The sequence below is a fragment of the Pinus tabuliformis genome, chromosome 4_2, assembly GCF_031772625.1.
Source record: "Pinus tabuliformis cultivar Carrire ecotype Pingquan chromosome 4_2, CPIR1, whole genome shotgun sequence".
In the NCBI taxonomy this organism is placed as follows: Eukaryota; Viridiplantae; Streptophyta; class Pinopsida; order Pinales; family Pinaceae; genus Pinus; species Pinus tabuliformis.
Window position 1 is genome coordinate 934,416,834 of NC_142304.1, and position 18,803 is coordinate 934,435,636.

The 18,803-nt window shown below is 36.5% G+C and overlaps 1 pseudogene; it reads left to right on the forward strand.

Annotated features, from left to right (window-relative positions):
• The first annotated feature begins 3,858 nt into the window (after positions 1-3,858).
• LOC149172759 (uncharacterized) lies at positions 3,859-18,398 on the forward strand (annotated as a pseudogene).
• Positions 18,399-18,803: the final 405 nt, after the last annotated feature.

Below are 18,803 nucleotides of genomic sequence, written 5' to 3' on the forward strand. Positions count from 1 at the left end.
AAGAGGGCCAGATGGTTGTGTGCATGTTGGTGTGGTGTATAAGGAACAAGACACTTGTTAGTCTTCTTATTCTTCTCCTGAGAAAAATCAGCGACTACCTTCAGATTTAGTTGCAACTTCAGACTTCTTTGCAGGGTGCACAACCTCTCCTCTACTTTAGCTTGACAACCCAACTTCAACCAAGTATGCTGAGAAAATGTCATATTTTGATTCTTGTAACACTTATCCATTAAGTAGAGCACTTACTGGAACAAAATACCATTATGGGGATATTCCATTCTAGTTCAACAAGTTATATGATGTGGAACTGTCCAAATAGAGAAAACAAAAGCTTTTTCACACTTATCAACTCTCCAGTTTTATTAACCCTTCAATCTTGTCTTCATGCAATCAAGCTTTAAAACAAAGCTAGACCTAATCCACTCCCATAAGGCATCATAGCCTATATGGGAATCTCTAAACCCACCCCATTGGAGGTGTCAATCCTGATTTCATGCATCTATTGGACTCAAGACTAGCTCGCATATTGATTAGTCCACTGATATATCGAACTTATCCTCATGCAAGTGAATTGGAATAGACTAGAGCTCATGCAAATGTTGAAATGAAGGTGTCTTGGATGGTGGATTCCATGCACCAATTGTTGTTTTGGTACTTGCAGTATCATTTTAATGAAATGAAACACTAACCTTCAAATAATCAAAATAACCATTTTCGATGTCAACCTTGTCAATATTATAACTTCATTTGTACTCTTATCACATGCTTATGTCTTTTCTTCATTGTTGTAATGCAATCAATTTAGTGTTTAGTTACAAGTCATCACCATAACAAAAACCATAGCAACTTTTAACCTTTAAGCCTAATTATTTCCAACACTAGGATAATGTTGTAATTTGCTCTAATATCATCTGTAACAAACCCAACACCTTGAGTGTTATCCAAGCGATGGGGTCAACTTCTTTGGAAACACACAAAGGGAGAGAGAGATATTATCACTTTAAAAGTTAACTTCCTTATGATAATGGCTATGGGTATCACTTGAGATGAACCCAACACCTTGAGTGTTATCGAAGCGATACGATCAACTTATCTCAAAACACACAAAGAGAGAGAGATATTATCACTTTAAAAGTTAACTTCCCTGCAATAATGGCTACAGGTATCACTTGAAGTGTCATTTATGTAGTGATGTAGGGTATAGTGTCACATAGACCAAGTGATGTAGGATAGGGTTGAAAGGCTAGGTTAACTCAAGGGTTGGGCGCCGAGACTAGTGGATTGGTTCCTGGGGGTCTTGTAGCACCTGAGGGAGGTCTATAAAGAGTTGGTTAGTCGGTTCCACTTCCTTAACTGCACTTAGGGAGTTTAATCATATCATAGTAACTCTTCATCACATGTTTACCCCGGTGGACCGATTATCTCGGGTAAATGTGGGAGGAGGGCGTTACATAATATAAATCCTTTATTCAAGTAGAAGCTTGTGTATTTATTTGTCTTATATTTGCATGCTTATAATTTCCTCTAACTAATAAGAACTTATCTCCACTTCGTCATGTAAGAAAATTGTGTCCTGATTTGTGCAATGACCCACTCAATCATGCTAGACATTGGGTCATGACTTGTCTTACGGATGCTTGTTTACAAAGGGAGACCCCTCTCGACTCCTTTAATGCAATTTCTACTCACAAGTCTATGAAATATATTGGATGACTATATGGATGACTATCAAATTATCACAATAGATTAACTTGATTGTGTGGATATTTGTCTTCCACACTATGTTATTTGTCTTTACTGGACATATTATTTATATGCAAGATGGATATTTTATTTCCCCATGGTATGTTGGTTTCTCTTGGATGTACTTTCAATGGTAGTTTTGGTGCCATTGACAAAAAGTGTGGTCCTTGGTGCTCCTCCAATTGACCAATGTACTTCACTGGTTCCTTCTTTCAGACTTCAGCCAAAAGACCCAATTACCAGGTTGTCGAACGATGTTGGTATTGGTACTATATTGTTCGCTAAAATAACCTTTATTGCTACTATATCGTCGCAATTTTTTTACTCTTGGCTAATTCAATTTCTTTATTTCCTCTTGCCCCAACTTAGATACATATGTGTCACATTTTCTTGTGAGATTTCAGTTATGAGATGAAGTAATAAACATACATATTTGTGAACACTAGGAAATCTATTGCATCCTCACTTATTCAGAGTGTGACAACACAGCTCTCCTCTTCGATCTTTACCCCGACTGTCCCATGGGAATAATCCTCTTTGCGAAGTTGTTTAATGGGCAATGCAGACGTGTCTGTCTTCCTCGGGATCCTCTCACTCATCGACGGCGAGGAACCATGCCCTTCCATCGAACGGCTGGAGGCGCTCCTGGCGGGTTATCAATCTCCTAGGCAAGGAATGAGGGTTCATTTGTCGCCCCTTGACGTCGGAGCTCGGTTTGGGGTTCCTGTTCTGGATGTGGGTTACTCGGGTCGAAGCTTGGAGGCCTACCGCTGTCTGCAAATACTGAGGAAGTCAGGTGCTGCCTCAACCTTGGATTTTGGTCTACTTTGCTCGCTTTCAGGTGGATAAACTTTACCCTGTCTATTTTCTGGCACTTCTTCTTTGAAGTTCGTTTTCCTTTCTTGCTATGGAATTGGCCGCATAACTTCGGTAAATGGTTCACGCAGGTTTTGGAAGCGGTGAGACCGGAAAGCGCTATCGATTGTATAGGTGGGGCAGCATTCCAGTCGCATATGGAGCGAGCAGTCTCTCCGGGTATGTTGTCCCCTGTACAGACTGAGCTGTGGAGAGATATTCGGGTTTGCTTGTTAACAGTGCTTTTGCCTTGCCCTGCCTTTTAAGAGGGTTTCTTCAGTTTTGGACCTGGAGGGTTTCGTTTTTATTTATTTTTTTCCTCTTCCTGGTTAGCTTCTCCAAGCTTGCTCACTACCGGTGGGGGTTACCTTTAATTTTTGTAATACAGTTGTAAAAGAACATCAATTAGTTCCGTTTTACCTCTTGGGTTCTCTTGGCTCGCTCATTTATATGGGCAGGCTCCTCGAACTACTAGATCCACCATCGTGTCCTTCCTTTTTATTGCCAAGAATTTCTATATCAACAAAATACTCTTCATTCATATATTCATTAGCATCATCATTCAAATGAGGTATATATGGAATATCTTTAACATTATAAGTCTTTGATGTTTTAAAATATACATAAAAAAAATTTAGTTGATTGACCCTTCCTTTTTGGAGGCATTTCTATTTAAATAATTTACCTACATGCAAAACAATTACAATAAATCACAATAATCAAATAAAGAGTGAAGGATTGATAGTCATTACATAAGTAAAGATGTCAAGATAATAAGGTGTAATTACTAAAGAATAGCACATTCCACCTTGAAGTGTTTATGAATGTGGAATGAATTTTTTTTATCTATTTGTAATAGTAGAATTTTATTAGTCACTCAAATTACATTTTGGTAATTTATGATGATAAAATCCCTTCAATAAATATGATATTTATTATGGTTCATTAGATTTCTTTGTTTTGATGAATGCTCCTTAAAAAATTACTAGACACTACCTATAGTACAATGATTACTTACTATAAAATAGATACACTACCTATAGTACAACAATTAGTAGATCAATAATAAGTCAATTCAAAAAAGCAACTTCAAACGGAACCTTAACCTATGTAAAATAACATAACATTTTAAAATTCTTATGGAATTTAACATTCTTAAACCTATAAGAAATCAAATTAAGTTAAATATATGTTTGTTATTAATAAATTTAACATAAAAGATTTAAATTAAAATATATTAAGTATTAAGAGCCCTGGGTTATGCATGGTTCGACTGCCAAGGAGCCTCCACTTGGTACCCTGGTTGTCGTATGCCTAGGGTTATGCATGGTTCGACTGCCTGCAAGGAGCCTCCAGTTGGAATCATTCCGTGGGAATATGGATCGGTTCTATGGTGCAGATGCCTCTTCCAAATGCAACGGTCGTGGTGTTAGATCCTGGTACATTGTGTGTCTTGAGGTGATCTCCCAGGGTTGTCGAGCCGGGAGGGTTAGTCTGTCGAGTCCTCAAATGGTTCACTTCTGTCTTTCTCTGTTATGGTTCTCTACCCGCTGCTTTACCTCGCCACAGTTTGCCTTTGATCAAGTTGCCCACTTCTGGTTGCCTTCGAAATTGGTTCTTTTCAGTGGTACAACACGATGTGCGCTGAGACACAGTCTCTGTTTTCAGAAAGGGTTTCCAGCTTGGATAGTCTCTTCAGGTAAGCGCATATTCGTTTTAGGTGTTAAACTTAAATAGTTTCTGAGTTTTATAGCTTTTCTCTTGTTTTGTCATCACATACTCATCTTGTTTTCTACTTGAATGTGCAGCCCTGGTTGGCTATGGTGTGGGTCTTCGGAGTCATGCCGAATTGCGGTTGGGTCTACCAGTTTCTTGGCGCCCACTACCAGGTATGTGTTTGTTTGTCGAACTAGGCTAGGGATATTAGTTAACATCCTTCATCTGTGAACTGGACGGAATACTATCCCTGTAATGTATTTTTAAAAGGTTTCTCTGGCCTAAGGCTGAGGGTTTTGTTATAATAACTCAGAGGGACTGGGCCGAACTCAGAGGAATAATTCCTCGTTTTCAGACTTTTGGTTTTGGTTATGAAATTGCAGTCTTGTTGCCAAGAATGCGCTTGTGTTAAGTTATTGATCTATTAAAGCCACGAGACTAGGGTTTCTGTGATGGGCATTAAGGGCACGAGGCCCAACGGCCGCAGAGTACATACTCATTTATTCGTTCGTGGGTGGCGGGAGATAGATATTAAGACCCTCATTCTTATGAAAAGTGGGAGACATACGCGGGAAATAGCAGGAAACAGCGGGCTAGGCCATCTTAAAATGGAAACAAGACCGCTGAAACCACCGAAACTTGTTTGGTGTAGAGGCCGAAAATCTTTTTGGCGCTAAATTGTTTTAGTTTTTATATGCTGGGGCTTTCACTGTTATTTTGCAAAGGAACTCGAAGCTGAGCTAGAAGTTTCAAGGAAGACAGCAAAGGGTTTATTTTCCATAGGTATTTTCCGTTCAATTTGATGTATTTCCCTTGCAAAGATGTTGGCCTTAAGAAGTATTCTCTGCCACGAATTTAAAGAGTTTTTAGCTGCACTATCTCTAACTTCAAATAAAAAGCAGGATCTGTGATAATCTGATTTCTTCATATTGAAGAAATGTTTTGCAAAAGTTGTCTTTCCTACGCCACCTAACCCCACTATCCCCAATATCTGAGATTTCCCCCTTTGCTGTTGCTGCAACAGGACTGTCTCTTCAAAATCTTGAAGCTTAAAATTCAAGCCTGTTGGATAGTCGGCCACGGGCAACTCTGGCTTTTTCACTATTTCCGACAGACATTTAACCCTTTCGTCCTGAATTTGAGTGTAAATTTAGGGCAATAATGTTTATTAGGGCATAATGTTGTTTCTCTTTGTAAATTTATTAAATAACCTGGTGTTATATGGAATCTCGTTACATATAACATAGTTTTGAGCACTCATTGTTAGGTTGGACATGGAAGCCTGGTTCGATATGCTGAAAACCATCTACGAGGTTGAGATGACACTGAGTACATTGACTTTTAATCATTTAATGATGGCCCATTTTACGCTCAATAGGTATAAAGAGATCATGAGGATTTTCAGGTAAATGTTAGAGAAATTCCACGGCTTTGATCCACCTAATAAGTATGAGGAGGTCATGAAACGTTTCAGGGAAATGTTAGAAAAATGTCACGAGGCTGATCCTCCTACATATGCTACTACAGACCAGCAGCACCCCCCAGAATCCCGTGTGTCCTCTCGAAAGGTTTCGATGGAGTTGGTTGTTTTTGGATGTGTTTTGTTCATCTTACCTTATTGTTGAGTCAACAAGTTCTTTCTCGTGTTTCCAGCAGTACTCGATTTATTTCCATGGAAAAAACTTATAATTTGCTACAGTTGAATCGTGGATTACGAGACAAATTTGTGATAATCCAATTTACTATCTCAATCTAAATTTTTGGTGGCTTTTCTGCATTATTATTGGCCCCTCGAAGGGTATTGAGGTTTCGTTTTGTTTATCAATGGGAACCTTGTATTCTGGGGACCTTTATACTTACATAACTACTCATTCTCAATCTGTTGTGGGTTTTTCTGTAGTTTGCTCATAAACCCATTTTAAAAATTTAGGTTGCACCAATTTTGTGGCCTCTCGGTCTTCCATGAGTTCAACACAAAATGGGCAGAATTGAAGTTGGTAGTACATGGAAGGTCTATTCCCATCTTTATTGTCGTCTCTCAGGATGGTTATGTATAGATGGAAAAAATGGTTTATGAAGTTTTCTGGACAATGGAAAGGAGGAGAGCTTCAAAGATGCAACAATCTGCACGCAGTGGTTTCTGAGAAAAGAATTGTTTTAAATGATGCCATATTTCCCTCTTTCAAACCTCTTCCCACACTTCTCATGCAAGATATGCTTGTAAGTTCCTTTATATGTTCAAACTAAACAACATAGCATTTTATATTTAAGTATTGTAACCATGATTTGGGTTTTCAATTTTATGTCATCAGCCCCTCTCTAGGCACTTGGGTTTTCTTTGAAGTACATTTCTATAAATTAACATATACATTAGCCAAATCTATTTAAATTTAGGTTGGATATTTAGAGTTACAATAATGCATACATCGACCATTTGTGTGAACTCAAGATAGATATTCATCCTCGAGTTTCCTATGTCTAGGTGCATTCTAGATCTTGATTTACATGAGATTGTGTTGGTTTCCTTATTTAATGTGCCATGAAAGAGATGATGGCTCATCTCATTTCCATGAATGTTGTAGAAGGAACCTAGGCTCTTTTGGTGCAAACATCATACTGGTTAGATGTATCTGAGTTTACAAATTTTCTAACATGGATCTGAAATTTCACTTGGGAATTGGAAAAATGTAAATTTATTTCAACCTGAAGATAGTGTTAATCCCCAAATACAAGGAAGGAATTGGACTGTCTTTTTTATTCTTAGGACTATTGGATTTTGTCTCTTGAAATTGATTTCTGAAACTAGTTCTGATCTCAAAACTTTTTATTAAATTGCTTGGAATATTATGGAGGATATTTATAAAAACATTTGAGTACAATCGGAGCTAAATTTATTAGTGACATTCATACTGGAAGATTACCAACACTAATTCTACTACAAGTTTCCCTATCTCATTTTTCTAACATATGGGTTCACAATATTCTCCATACTTTTACCCATGTTATCATCTAGTTTTTTCTTAAAACATTTGGCCTCAAAGTACCTATTTCTCTATCTATCACTGGGTAGTGAATTTAGGTCATCTAGTCTAGATTTGGGGGACATATATTTCAATAGTATGGAAATATTGATTGAGTTAGGTGCTTGTCTTTTCATTGTATCTATTTTCAATGTTTAGAACTTAGTGACATCAACATTATCATTTTGGTACTAGTTGTTTTGTATGTAATAGTCTTGATATATACTCTTTTCCATTCCTAGTAGAGTAGTGCAAAGGTTTCAGCATGTTTACACCAAATATATTTGTCAATTTTAAAAGGTATGGGGCCACATGAAAAACAGGGTTAAAATCTCATCTTTTTTCAATGTTTTGCAAAAGTTGTCTTTCCTACGCCACCTAACCCCACTATCCCCAATATCTGAGATTTCCCCCTTTGCTGTTGCTGCAATAGGACTGTCTCTTCAAAATCTTGAAGCTTAAAATTCAAGCCTGTTGGATAGTCGGCCACGGGCAACTCTGGCTTTTTCACTATTTCCGACAGACATTTAACCACCTTATCTAGCAGCTCCATCTCCAGCTCCTTGCTAGTTATTCAGAAGAAAATAAATATAACAGTGAGAAACAAACGTCTATGTCTATTTATCAAACATAAAATACTATCACTGATAGTGAAGGTTGAGTTTTCACCCAGTATTGCACGCCTCCAGCTCGAAACCACTAATGTCTGCAACACGAAAAAGTGAATTTCTCCAATCTTCAATAGTCTTGGAGTCAAATCGTGGCTTCTCTTCATTAGTTTGAGTCACTTGATATCCACCATTCTAGGAGATGCACTGGGATGATCTTTTGCTTGGATATGTGATCATGTGTTTGGCACTAGACTCTAATTCGTTAGCATGAAATAGGTTCGAGAGGGGTGTTATGGAAATATGATTGATTCTCCTCTGAACATCTCAAATCTGCATAAATCTGCGCATAGGTATAATACCAAGCCATGATATTTGTAGCTTGGGTCTTTGAGAAGTATGAGGCATGAAATTGGCATTATTTGGTTTAATCCCACACCAACATTTACTCATGAATTGATGAAACCAGAGCTCATGGGCATTCACTGCATTGTCATTCATTTGAATTCACTTATTCCATGTGTGGTTAACTATATTGGAGGGTTAAACATAATTCTGAGTTTTTATACCCTCTCTGCCACCAGTGCTCTACATTATTTTATGTCTTTTCATTTTCCAAGCATATTTCAGGGTTCTTTATTGCATATTGGTGCTCTTCTAAGGCAACACACCATATCGCTTCATCTACCATAATAATTCTTTGGACTCTGATTAGTAGTTTCCATGCATGCTTAATATGCTTCATATGCATTGCTTTTCAAATGTTGATTTCACAGATTGTTTGTGGCAACGAATCACCCCTAAGGTTTTTATGTGGCAGCAAATCATCTCGAGGTATGGTCTGGGGTTTTGAGGCAAGCAAGGTCTGGTTTGGAGTTGATTGTGGCTGCAATGAGATAGTGAAGTAATGTTTATAGGCAGCAAGGAGATATTCTACAGAGATTACTTTGCATTATGCGACAACAATTTAAGACAGTGCATTACCCTTTGTAATATAATCCAGAGAACTCCTCAATGAAATTAGTATTACATGCATAGAAGTTTAAACCAACATATTTTAGAATAATTTTATGGTTTTACACGTTGTCATATATTTCAACATTTATTTATGTAATGATCCTAACGAGTGTCCACAAACTTTTCTTCGTAGATTTCTATTACATTATTCTATACAAAATGGCAGACCAGGTATTTATGTTGCTTATGTTGCTTTTGGTATTTGTATTATTTATGTTGTTGATTTAGTTAGAGGTTGGATTTGTTTTTAGAAATTAACTTTAAAATGATACTTCAAAAGTTTGTTTGTGACTAGTTAAATGCTTGTCAGAACACTCTGATAAGCTTGCCTCAAAGTGTTGGACAGATCTTCAATGCTCACTCAACACATATTTGGTGTTACCGATTCTATTTTCTTATCGGTTTTTTGATCAAGGTTTTCTTATTTTTATGTTATTATGTGTTTTTTTAAGAATGTACCCATGGGTGTTACTGATGCTACCATGGGGGGTTCAATGATATTCACTACTTTCATGGAAATGTTAACAAATGCACGAGGGCAAGACACCGCTATGATGATGCATGAGGTAAGCTTGAATATTGTCTTTTATATTTTCAATTATCTTATATTCCTTATTATATTATGCTAATTTATGTTTGTGGAATGCAGGCAATTGCTAAAGTCATTCCAACCCCTATAACACCTTATAAAACATCTAAGGTAATGATAGTGGTAAAACTTGTTCAATATTTTTGTGCATTTAGTTAACTTATTTCACTATATATATTTATTAATATTTGTGTTTTTACTAAGCGTGCATTTTGTTGGCATGCAGGATTCATTTATGCCCCTCAATACAACCAATGTTGGCATGCAGGGATCGTTAATGCCCCCATATACATCTAATGTTATGCAAGATGTAAGATTCAACCATTTATTTATGTGAGTTTGATTATGTTATTTGTTGAGAAATCTAGGGCATATATTTAATAAAGTTTTTGCACAACGACTCCATGATTTATGAGGTGTTACGAAGAGCTACATCATGCCTTCAAATGGATCACCCCATCTGTTTTTTTCTTCTTGTACATACAATACTATTTTAACAAGTAACCCAAGCAATATGTTATTCCAAAACATGATGTCAAGTTACTTTTTTAGGGTTTTTATGTAATCAAGAGGCCTTTTTAGGGTTTCTTAAATTCAAACATTAGATCATACTCTTTTCCCTTTATGTCATTCTAGAGTTTATCCCATGCCCTAGAAATCAAATCATAGGGAACAAATACCTTAAGATTAAGGTTTCTAAATACTAGGGTATTTCTTAAAATATAAACCCATAAATTCAACCCTACTACATCTTATGATGGACCCTTTAAAAGAAAATTATTATACATACCTCATGGATCTGTACTGATTAGTATTTTGGTTGCCATGATTATTTGCAACTTTACACTACATTTCATTGATCATTTGCCACCTTCATGACCTTCTTTTAATGAGTCTTTCGAGATATTGTCATTCTATAATGGGACTTGCTTCTTCATGTGTTCATGAAACCCATGCCTCAGTCATAACAAAAATAATCTTCTTTTTCCTTTTTTTACATAAATTACATAGAATTGTGATTAGATATGTCATTATGAAGACCGAACCTAGTTACATATTTCAACATTATTCATCTGTTATTCCATCTTATTATTTATATTTGTGCCTTGCAGGATGTTTCTAGGGTGACTCCAACAAGTATACAATCTGTTGGTATAGAGGATCATGTTATGCCATCTACACCTAGACCAGAACCCCATAACATGCCCTTTACACAATCTGTTGGTATAGAGGGTCATGTTATGCCATCTACACCTAGACCAGAACCCCATAACATGCCCTTTACACAATCTGTTGGTATAGAGGGTCATGTTATGCCATCTACACCTAGACCAGAACCCCATAACATGCCCTTTACACAATCTGTTGGTATAGAGGGTCATGTTATGCCATCTACACCTAGACCAGAACCCCATAACATTCCCTCTACATCAAATGTGGGTCTAGTCAGCATTCTCCCACCAGGACCAGAACAAGTTTCTTTGAGGAGTCTTATAGACTCACAAACAAGAATGTTAAGGCTCCTACCAGATATTCCTGCAAATGTTCAAATCAGACAAGAAATAATTGAACAAATTCAGTTATGGGAAATGTCATTGTTGGAGAGTGTAGCTCCTGCAACAGATCAACAGGTAAAATTATTTTATTTTTTTTATAATTTCATTTGTTATGTTTAGGATCATTATTTTAGATATGAAAAATAGTTTCATATTTTGGTTGGGTTCTTAATAGTTCCACAATTTCATTGTAAATGCAGGAAGTAAGTGACACAGTGCCTAATGTATCTATAAGGGAACCTTCCTCAATCCCCAAGACTACAAAAATATCATCGGTGACCACAAAAGGAATGCAAGAAGTTACAATCTTGCTCACTTCAGAAGGAAATGTCTTGAAGGATGAAAAAGGGCTGAAATTTTATCACTTTATTTTTCGTCGTGCAGAAGAATTATTTGGAAATACCATCCAAATGGATTGGAGGAAACAAGCCAATGCCAAAAAGGAGGAACTATTTAAAGATGTAGTAATAGCATTTGGTAATCCTGGATTTGATAAGGAACTTATTTTACAGATTGCAAGTAAATACATGCACTCAAAGAGGTCCAATTTAAGGACAAAGTTGACAAAAAACTTGATGTATCCATGTCCAGCTTGGATCAGAGACCAAGTGACGTGGGATGAACTTATGAAAGATGCCAAGTTTAAGAGGAAATTCCTCAGAAATCCAAACTATACGCCATCTGCACAAGGAGGAGCTAAGAGACGCCTACGAGATACAAGAAAAGCAACCCAAGCTAGGGTGTCAAAAATTGGATCTCACAAATTAGGCTCTGGTGGATATAATAGTATTCGTGGTGGTATGGTAAGTGATATTTCCATCTATTATATTTTCTATTTTAGGCAAAGTAACCATGGTCACGTTGAGTTAATTGTATCTTATTAGTTATTTTACCTTATAGATATGATTATCTTTGTTAATGTAGGTTCACCAGTTTCAAAAGGAAGCTTCAGAGGAAGACCTAAAATATGTTGTATTACATGGTTCCCAAGGTCTTCGCCAACACATGATAAATCGAGGGGAAAAAATAATTACTGGTTATGGATCCGAGGTTAGTTGTTTATAATATTATATGAATAATGCAATAAATCAATTGGAGGTTTTAATGTTATTATAACAAGTTAAAGTGTGTTGTGTATAGGAATCAGGTGAAACATCTGGGAGTGAGCATGGGGAGGAGATACAAGCACATGATGATTTTCTTGTTGCACAAAATCATCCAATAGTCATTCCTGAACCTTGGCAGATTGTTGAATTTCAGCGAATGGGAGACAGAAATAATGAGGAGGGTGTTCAATGTGATGAGCATTCCACACCCACAATTAATGTAGCGCCTCCCAAAAAGAGGACAAAAAGGATTGATATGTGTTAAATTTTAATAACTTGAACGTGCATCGCTCTAGCTTCTAAGGAGCGCACTAGGTTGTGAGGGTCCAAACATAAACTAATTATGTGTGCAACAAAACAAATTTTGAAGATACTTTGTTTTTTTTATGAGTACTTACATATTAAGGGCATCACTAAGACTGTTTCAAGTCCTAACTTGTATTATTTGTTTGATTATGATCAATTTGATATGCTTATATTTGTCTTGTATGTAGATGACCTGGTCGTAAAAGTTAGTTAAAAAAATTCTAGTTAGTTAAAAAAAAATTATCCCATGGTGCAAGAAGAAACTGGCAAGTGAAGTTGACATGAAGGATATACACCTCATGTGTTATTTCTTGGTCTTGGAGGTTTGGCTGAGTTGAGGTGAGGTGGTCCTCGAATAGGGGTAAGTAAGCAATTGAGATTCTGAAGAAGTTTCGGATAATGGACAATAAACCATAGGCTACTTTTATGATACATATTTTGAATTTATCAGTAGATTAAGATTCAAATTTGGTTGATTCGTCAGCGTACAAAAAGTATATAGGTTCCCTAACATATTTGGTAGAATTTAGCAGTCAAATTGCTGTGTGCATGAGATCCCTTGTCTCACAAACAAGGGGGGCGCAGACACCAATTTATTGTCCAGCTTGGCTGCTAATATATGGTTGAGCTGAGGTTGCTGCAAATATGCTCCATGGTCTGAGGTATGCGAGGTACTTAAAGGGCACACTGGCACAGTGCTTTGAGCTGTTGCATGCTTTAGTGGATTTTGACAGGGCCAGAGATGCAGGTGGCAGGAAGAGTGATTCATGGTTTTGTTTCAGCTTGGGTTCAAATATAATATCTTTGTTAGGATGGGATACCCATGTGTGCAAGTTGAAGAAGTCCCTTTCTGGGCTAAAGTAGCCTCTTGTGCTTGGTACTCATGGATTTATGAGTACTTACAGATTATGGGCATCACTAAGACCATTGCAGGTCCTAAATTTTATTATTTGTTTGATTATGATAAATTTGATATGCTTATATTTGTGTTGTATGTAGATTACCTGGTCCTAACAGTTAGTTTAAAAAACTCTATCCCATGGTGCAATAAGAAACTGGCAAGTGAAGTTGACATGTATTATTTCTTGGTCTTGGAGGTTTGGCTGAGTTGAGGTGAGCTGGTCCTCGAACACAGGTAAGTAAGCAATTGAGATTCTGAAGAAGTTTCGGATAATGGACAATAAACCCTAGGCTACTTTTATGATACATATTTTGAAGTTTTCAGTAGATTCAGATTCAGATTTGGTTGATTCGTCAATGTACAAAAAGTAGATAGGTTCCCTAACATGTATGGTAGACTTTAGCAGTCAAATTGCTATGTGGATGAGATCCCAATACACTGTCCTAGTCATCCTAGCTGTATAATGCACAGTTGTACCGTTGTAACACTAACATAGGCACCAGAAGCTATGCTACTAGAAAGGATTAAAAGTAAAGTAGGATGCTAAGACCTTAATGTCTTTGCATGTCAAACACTATGCTGATACTTATTTCATTATTTACTTTTTAACCATCATATGCTGACCATTTTCGATGATGCTAAATTGAATGCTCTTTTTCCTGTTTCCTAGGGCATATTACCAGAGATCCTAGAAGAGTTACTGGCTGCCAGGAAAAGAGCCAAGGCAGACCTAAAGGTGGTGAAGTAAGTGCTTCCTATGTTCATGTTACATGCTTGTATTTTTTCCACTTAGCATCTCAGTTTTTAACTTCCTGTAATCTTGTTTAGGAGGCTAAAGATCCTTTTGAAAAGGTTGTCTTGGATGGCTGACAATTGGCTTTGAAGGTAATTACAGCTTTGTCAAGTATGTATTAATTATGGCTTGGACATGGAATAAAAGTAAAACTAGGTATGCTGGTGAAACGCATAAAATAGTTTTGACTGTGTGCACTTGCAGATAAGTGCGAATTCAGTTTATGGGTTTACTGGTGCCACTGTTGGGAAATTGCCCTATTTGGAGATTTCATCGAGTGTGACGAGCTATGGTAATTTCACAGTTCTTCCATGGAAAACAAACGTTAAATCCATGGACACCTTGATTCTCCCCTTGTTTTTCCTAGTTGTAATGTTATGGGTGCTTCTTTTACTTACAAGATAGAGATGCTTGCAGTCCTCTCTTATTCTATATATGCATGTATCAGCCATTCACATTGATTATTTTTGGGCATCAATTATATCCATGTAATTCTTTTCTTCCTCCTGGCATAATGTTAAGGGTATGAACTGTAATTGACAATCTTGTACAAATAAGATCGAGTTCTTGAATTGCATTAATTAGTCATGTGTACTTGTACAACTAAGATGATATGCTTAGGCCCTCTTATTATATTTTGATTACAAGTCCAGTTTGATCTTTTGACAAATTCTCTATTCCATCAGACAATATCGATTTTACGTATTGTTTTAAGATTTCATATCATTAATCATCTCATTTTTTTTCCGCCTGTCAGGCCGTCAAATGATAGAGCATACAAAGAAGCTAGTTGAAGAAAGGTTCACAATAGTTGGTGGTTACCAGTACAATGCTGAGGTAGGCTATTATTTAGCAACTAAAGGCATTTGTAACCTTTGAACTGGATCAGTAATGACAGGAAGTACACTTGTTGTATTGGTGATAATCCAAGTTCTTGAAATCATAATGGGTGATCTGATCCTAACCAAGATTTCTGCTGTAAATCTTGATATTATATTTTTATATTTGAATCTAGGTTGTATATGGAGATATAGATTCAGTTATGATACAGTTTGGTGTACCAAATATAGAAGAGGCCATGACGCTAGGGAGGGAAGCCTCAGATTATATTAGTGGTACATTTACAAAGGTACAGTGTCAAGAATTTTAAATATCCATGAAGCCTCTAGAGTTGTTAATGATGTTTTTGTAGGGATGAATGTTTTAATATCACCTTTCTTTTTAAAACTAATCTTCTTTTGACATTCCACTTCCATGAGATCTTTGTAAATATGCACAGGACAAGATGATCAGTTATGCTTTTCTGTGGCTTATCTGCATCTATTTGGTGCATCTTTGGCATCTAATCAGTGTGTTATTTAACATATGCTTTTATGCAGCCTATTAAACTAGAATTTGAAAAAATATACTACCCATTCTTGTTGACCAGCAAGAAAAGATATGCTGGGTTGTTGTGGACAAAGCTAGATGCTTATGACAAAATGGATACTAAAGGTGACAAACCTGATCTTTTTGTTTCAAAGCCAGGCCTTAGTGTTTGTGAAGGCTCAAAATGCTCTTAGAAAAATAATTTATTTGATACCTTCTTAATTATTAAATATTCATGATCTTTTAAATATTCCATATCAATAGGCATTGAAACAGTGCAAAGGGACAATTACCTGCTGGTGAAGAACTTGGTTACAGAGTGCCTTCACAAAATACTCATTGATCGTGACATACCTGGTGCAGTGCAGTATGTCAAGAACACTATTTCTGACTTGTTAATGAACAGAACGGATTTGTCACTTTTGGTGATAACTAAGGTGAGAACAATGAATCCTTCTGCATGTTTATGACCAAATTTGTTTGACCATTTGTTACTTTTGAAATGGATAAAATATGATAGGGGGAAGAGGAGATTTACATTGCGAGCAAGTCACTTATTACATATTCCTGGTTTCAAGTGTTAGAAGTATATACTATATACCTAGTTCGGGCAGGCCATGGAAGTTTTGTTTTTAAGTCTGTCATGTTTCTTCTCCCTACATTTTGTACTTGGAAGGGATTCAGTCAATATTTACTGCTAGCAATGGGAGGAATAAGTGTCAAGGGAGGCTCTTATACAATTGAAGAGAATCAAAACATGACAATATATAATATATCTGCATTTTTAATCTCATGCTGAGAAAAATTGATTACTGTTTAGCTGCGGCAGAAACAGATGTTTGCAGGTCATATCCTTTATCAAGGCTATCAGCATATTCTTAAGGGAATTGTTGTTTGCCTATGCTAACAATCTCTTTGTTGAGTCAGGGTCTGACAAAGACTGGAGAAGACAATGCAGTCAAGGCAGCACACGTGGAACTAGCTGAGCGCATGCAGAAGGTAAATACTGGAAATAACTTCTCAGAACAAGTATAATGAATGGTGCAATGCCTTCTGGTTCCATTTCAATCCTATCTCTCTATTTTTATTACTACAGTGCATCTAAAGACTCTTGTAATATTTTGCTTTTTATTGACAATGAGTCCATTGTTGGATTTTTTAAATTGATGTCGTGTTTTAAAGCCAAGTTGCCCCTGGTTTACAGAGGGATGCTGCAACTGCTCCAACTGTGGGTGATCGTGTTCCATATGTCATCATAAAGGCTGCAAAAGGTGCCAAGGTAATAATTAACCCCTTCTGTGCTCAGCATAAGTCTCGATATTGCACTAAAAAATGGTTATTTTAATTATTTTGTTGTGTTTTAAAGCCAAGTTGCCCCTGGTTTACAGAGGGATGCTGCAACTGCTCCAACTGTGGGTGATCGTGTTCCATATGTCATCATAAAGGCTGCAAAAGGTGCCAAGGTAATAATTAACCCCTTCTGTGCTCAGCATAAGTCTCGATATTGCACTAAAAAATGATTATTTTAATTATTTTGTTATGTTTTATTTGGAGGCATAATTTACAGAGGGATTATGGATATAATGACTAATGTGTTTACTTGGGCTCAGGCATATGAGAAATCTGAGGATCCAATTTACGTACTGGAGAATAACATCCCTATTGATCCACAATATTATCTGGAGAATCAACTGAGCAAGGTGAAAGACCAAAGCATCATCACTTGCTGTTTATGCTCTTTTTGAAAATTTCACCTGTGTTTCAAATATATCTTGATAGATAGTAATTCTTTCCAGCTAAGTGTTTTTTATTAGTGACTGTTTTTGCTCTGTAGCCGATGTTGAGAATATTTGAGCCCATTTTGAAGAATGCAAGCAAGGAGCTTCTTCATGGTAGTCACACACGAGCAGTTTCCATATCAACTCCTTCAAATAGTGGAATTATGAAATTTGTCAAGAAACAACTCAGTTGTATTGGTTGTAAAACACCTATCAGGTATTTAGTTAATACAAGTAGAGGGTTTCCTGCATGTGGTTTCCTTGCTTATAGTAGTGCACAATTGAGAGTAACTATTATTTCAGTTTGGCGCTTTAGAAAGCTACTAGGGTTCATCTTTTTGATGTAGAAAAATCTATGAGGTTGCATGATCCCATGCCTGCTCTCCTTGTAAGAAATTGTCTAGCTTTATTATAATAAGAATGTCTGGTTAGGTTGCTTCATACTGAAATTCATGATGTTACCTGATTTCATGTTGCCATTGCAGCAAAGAAGATCAGACACTTTGTTCACATTGCAAAGGAAGAGAAGCAGAATTGTATCAGAAAACAGTTGCAAATGGTAAGCTGGTATTCTAATACCATTACTCTTTATTTGGAGAATTTAAAGTAGGCCTTGTGTCTATTGTTCTCACCTAGATTTTCTATCATATGACACTAATATTTGATCAATGTCAGTGAAGGAATTAGAAATGCTCTTTGGTAAACTATGGACACAATGTCAGCGGTGCCAAGGCTCTCTACACCAAGATGTTCTTTGCACAAGGTTTTTGAATGCTATATTTCAAGTATTACATAGTATTACATTTTCATAACATGATTTAAATTTACATTATGGATGTATTTTGTAACATTTGTGTGATCATGTATTTGTTTTTAATTAATAGGATGTTTTTTTTTTTTTTTTACAATTACTATCTCTTTTATACTTACATTGATGTCCTATCCTTATTGCAGTCGTGACTACCCAATATTTTATCGTAGGAAGAAAGCTCAGAAAGACCTAACTGAAGCAGAGGTGCAACTAGAGCGCTGGCAGTTTTGAGGATGCTGCCTGTGTAGCTTGTAATTTTTTGTATTATCGAATATTTTGCGCTGGCAGTTTTGAGGATGCTGCCTGTGTAGCTTGTAATTTTTGTATTATCGAATATTTTTGTTTTCCTGAATTTTCTCTAGTGTATGTTTCTCTGATTTAATGGACCAGGGAATTTATTTGGTCCCTGAATCAGGATGAGCATGGTTTATTTATTGTACAGTAATTGTCAAGTCCTTGTTATTTAATGTTAACCAGTTCGATATATCTTTTCTCCTTGCAAATGAGATGGAGAACAATGGTTCCAACTAGGACATATGGAGTAGGTGTGAATATAAAGCTCAATCATTACGGATCTATTAGCTAAACCATAGTTAGTGCTATACTTAAGCTTATTGAATAGGGATAGATAGTGAT